The sequence below is a fragment of the Bidens hawaiensis genome, unplaced genomic scaffold (assembly GCF_021521415.1).
Source record: "Bidens hawaiensis isolate Kalapana, Puna unplaced genomic scaffold, B.hawaiensis_p1.1 tig00419706_1, whole genome shotgun sequence".
NCBI classification, from domain to species: Eukaryota; Viridiplantae; Streptophyta; class Magnoliopsida; order Asterales; family Asteraceae; genus Bidens; species Bidens hawaiensis.
This window is the reverse complement of record NW_027504931.1, coordinates 55301-60140: the sequence shown is the minus strand read 5'-3', so window position 1 is coordinate 60140 and position 4840 is coordinate 55301. Positions and strand designations below refer to the sequence as shown.

The 4840-nt window shown below is 36.7% G+C and overlaps 1 pseudogene; it reads right to left on the bottom strand.

Moving 5' to 3' along the window:
- Positions 1–1841: 1841 nt before the first annotated feature.
- LOC143609497 (protein BIG GRAIN 1-like A) lies at positions 1842–2794 on the bottom strand (annotated as a pseudogene).
- Positions 2795–4840: the final 2046 nt, after the last annotated feature.

The following is a 4840-nucleotide window of genomic DNA, read 5'->3' as shown; positions in this document are numbered from 1 at the left end:
GCTCATGTTTGGGAGTTGGAAAGTTGTTGTTTGGTCTCAAAACATGCCAACCTGTGTATGTAGGGGAAGCAGTTTCTGTGTTTGACAATGGCCTTCGGGGGGCGATTGAGGACATCGTGGTTTGTGGTGGTCCCTTCTTTGGAGATTTTCAATGGAGGTTGGCATCACTTCCGACTCGTTTTGGAGGTTTGGGTTTATGTTCAGCTTCAGACGTTTGTACTTATGCATTTTTGGCCTCGAGGGCGCAATCTTGGGAATTACAAGACCACATTCTTCGAGGTTGTCGTATTGATGGGTTTGACTCCGATTATGGGAGTGCGATAGATCGGTTGCACATTTCACTTCCCGGTTTTGACATTAGCGGTTTCTCTAATAAAGACACCGCCCCCCCTAAAGCCCAACATGCTTTGGCGAGTGCCCTTTATAGTGGAATCATCAAGAGTTCGGAAATGAAGTTTGATTTATCCCCTCGTCAGAAAGCGGTGATTGAGTGTCTTCGGGCTCCTCGGGCTCAAGATTTCTTAAGTGTTCTCCCTATTGAAGGATTGGGCCAACATATGTCGGCTTTGGAGTACCGGGCCATCCTGAAGTATCGGTTAATGATCCCTTTGTTTCCGGTAGATGAGCCGTGCCCGGTTTTCCGTAAGGTTTGTTTGGATTTTTTTGGCGAGCATGCAGTTCACTGCAAAGAGTTGCCTAGGTTTAAGTACAGGCATGATTTGGTGAAGGATGTTCTATGCGATTTTCTTAAACGAGCCGGAATTTCGGCTAAAAAGGAAGTCCCCGTAAACTTTCTTACGGATCCTCAAGAAGGAAGATCTACATTACGACCGGCCGATATACTTGTTTTTGGGTGGGTAGGGGGGAAACACGCTTGTGTCGACCTCACAGGAGTGTCCCCTCTTGTTGGGATTAGGGACACTGGATTTGTAGCAGGCCAGGCAGCATTGAAGGCGGCATCGGGCAATGTTGCTAAACACGAGAGAGCTTGTTTGGAGAATCAACACGTGTTTATCCCCTTCACCTTTGACACTTTTGGTTTCTTAGCTCCGGATGCCGTGGACCTTTTGAATAGGGTTTAGAAAGTTGTGTATAGTAACATATCAGCCCATAAGAATCAAAACTTTATTTTTAGTCGGATTGGGTTTGCTATCCAAAAGGGGGTTGCGGCGCAGCTTGTTGCCCGCTTACCTGCCACTTCATTGTAAATCGTTTGGATGTTTCTATGAAATATAAAAGGAGCCAATAAAAAAAAAATAAATAAATAACAAAAAAATATAAATAAAAAAAATACTTGTAACGTCTCATAAACGGAAATCAATAAATACGAATAAAAAATTACATCAAACATTTATAAAAGCAAAACTAATAATAACATCAAATTAGACACTTATAAAAGCAAAACTAATAATATCACATTAGTTCATACTATTTTCATATTAAAAAGTATTTGTATTTTATGAAACTCAAATATTAATAAAAAAAAGTGACTTGATGTAATCGAATTAAAAAATATTATACAAATCAATAATTATCTAGAAATAAATATTCGAACGGGTCGTTGAAGTAACGGCGAAAACGTAGTCACTTTTGCATCTTTTATCTATTCTCTACGCTTTGCTTCTAATTCTGATCTTGGAACCTTCATTTACACTTATCACTTTCGTATCTTTTATCGTTCTTTTTTTCTTCTTCCCTTTTTTATCTCTTACTTAAATACAAATATACAACTCTTATTTCATAAGGTACAACTAAAAACCACTTAGACACAAAGATAGCGAAAAAACGCGCCCTAAAAAAGGTCAAGTATAAGCCTTCTCGCCACAAAATTATATTGCCCATTAGCAAGTTAACCTGTCAACAACTGCATGTTTGGTGTCAAAAAGAGTGGTTTCAAAAATAGGAAGTTCGTAACATTCTTGTAAAATAGGCAAGTGATCAAGCTCAAATAAATCAGAGCTTACATCACTTGCCATATCATTATGATCATTTTCTTCTTCATTATTGTTGAATTGGTTCTTAGACATCATAGTTGCCTCATGGACATTCATAAAATCTTGCTCCTCATAAATGAATTTTTCGCCACATGGCCGACAATCTTCATCAATGATTACACTCACGGGGTAGAATCTAACGGTTCTTCGGATCCCATTGTTAATCTTCTCCCTTGATCTTGGAGAATTCTTGCTTAAACATGATTTTGTAAATGATGGGGAAGAACATGTGGATCCATGTGTTGACTTCGATATTCTTTCGATATTTTGATCTTTCAAATCTTTCGGTTTGTTGAAATGCCTATTGGTGAAAATATTGTTAAGAAAGCTCGAAAATCGTCCTCCTGGTGAGATCGGTTGTTTTACTTTCTTTAGGTTGGTGTATATCTTTAATGCTTGGGCTTTCGACTTGAAGAAAGGCCCGTGAAAGATACTATTTGTGTGATTATTGTTTAAACAATAATCACTGTTCATGTGCTGATGTTTTCTCAATGAAACATTAGCTTTTACTTGTTTTGACCTGAGAGGGCCAAAACAAGAAGGTTTCCGTGACCTTAACTCACGGAAACTTACTGGATCTGAATCATATCCATCGTGCTCCATACTGCTAGCTCTTGCTCTATCACTGGCGCCACCACCACCACTTACCCTGTGTTTTCTTGAAAGTATGTCTTCATGGAGCTTGAATTCACTGGGTTTCTAATCACCGGCGTTCATAGAAATGTGATTTCATCAAGAAGACTTGAAGAAAAAGATGAGCTCTGTCTTTGTATGATTGATTTATTATTCCAACCATGCATTATGATGAAATGGGAAAATACAAAGAGAGTGATGAATGATTGGACGAAGAAGTGGGTGCTTATTTAGAGAGAGAAAGTGAGGAGAGATGGTGAGAGACACAGTCCGTGCATGGTGGCAGAGTGATCGGAAAATTGATTTTCCATATGAAATTTGATTACAACATGACAAAGAAAAACCACAAGGATTAATAATTTTCCTTTGATATTGATTGCAATAAATCATGTACATTTATTAAAATACTATAAAAACAATGGTTTCACGTTGTTTTTCTACTTAAAAAAAAACAATTATTTCATGATGTCTTTATTATTTATCATTTTTAAGGTATATATTAATTATATCGGTAGCTGAAGAAACACGAAATTCTTCCTTTAGTCTAATTGTTTAGTCTAAGGGTGATAATTAAGTATTTCCCACGAGAGGTTGGAATCCTTCCTGACGCAGATAACTACTTCCTACAAAACAAAACATCGTGAGCTCGTTACGAGGAATACATGGGGGGGGGGGGGATTCTCTTGTAACCACCATCCGACGTGAGAATTATTATTTGATTATGACAAAAGTATATATTGAGAGAGTTGATGTGCAAAACGGTCTACAAAAAAAACTAACATAACTTAGACACTATAGTTTTAAATTTATAAATCTAGACTATCCTAATGCTAGACCACTAGACAGACAAGTGTACCTATCGACTGTAGTAAAGCCTAATGAAGTCTGGATATCGAACCCACAGGACACTAGCGATGCCTAGACTAGACTCTGACTAATAACTTAAATAAATAGATTTAATTGATTTTTGTGTTTTTTTTATTATTAAATTTAAACTAAATAATACTCACTCTAAAACTAGACACGAACAAATAGAACTATTACTCAAATACGGGAAATAACTACCTAGGCAAGGAATCCTACTGGTCAACTCGTAAACTCTCGGAATTGGATTTATGACTGGTACCGTATTCTAAAAATATGAAACTTAGGGAATAACTAAAGTATGCTAGATTACCTCCCGGTCTCACCAACAATACCTAAGAAACCTAAATGTCATGTAAAGCTCAACGGTTTAATGGTTCGAATAACCTCCCGGTCTCACCTTACCTAACTATGCTAAGGTACCCAAAGATTAAATTACCTCCCGGTCTCTTTAATCACAAAACACCCTAAGGCGTAGAGGGGTATTCTTATTTAATTCGGTCATAACTCGGATCTGTAAGAATCTAAAGGAATCTAGGGTAACTCACTCCCGTGCAATCACTACCCAAACCCACAAAAGACCAAAACAGACGACACTTAGCTACCTCCCCGTCTCTCAAGTGGCAGAATACTATGTATCTCTAAACTTTCAATTACTGCTCCTATGGAATACGTTAATAGTAAACTAGTTGTAAACACACAGTAAACAACCTAACATGCATTCATACATGAAAGACATTCACAAAAACGCATATGGAACAATAAATTGATAATAAATTAATACCAAATACGCATATGCATCACAACCAAATAAAATTAAAATTTACCAAAGCATTAACCAATAAATAAACAATCCAAAACTAAAAATAAAACTAGTATAAAAAGTATTCATCCAAACCCAGGCAGTATAACAGGTTTAGCCAACCATAATAATTGATGAAACTAGGATAAAATAATTATTGCAGTTCATCGTAAAAGAAATAAATATGATTGAGCTACTAGCCTGGTTGCTTTAATTAATTGAGCTGTACGGTAGCTTGCATTTTAATTCTTCTTGCTTTGTTACTTTGGTCGTGACTTCTTGAGGTGTTTGCTTGCTTCAACTCTTTTTTTTTCTTTTACTGTTTCGTCAAAAAAGGGGGTGCCACCCCTCTCTTCACTTCCCCGTCCCCCTAATGATAAACTAGGAAGCTCAGCTCGTTTTATTGGTTCTGCAAATAAATTCATGGTAAAAGAATCACATGTAAGTATACTAAATAAATGAATCCAACTTTTTATCATTTTCTTTTATGTAAATCTCTTTTTTCTGTTTAAAATATTGTAACATGAGATTATGCACATCATTTATT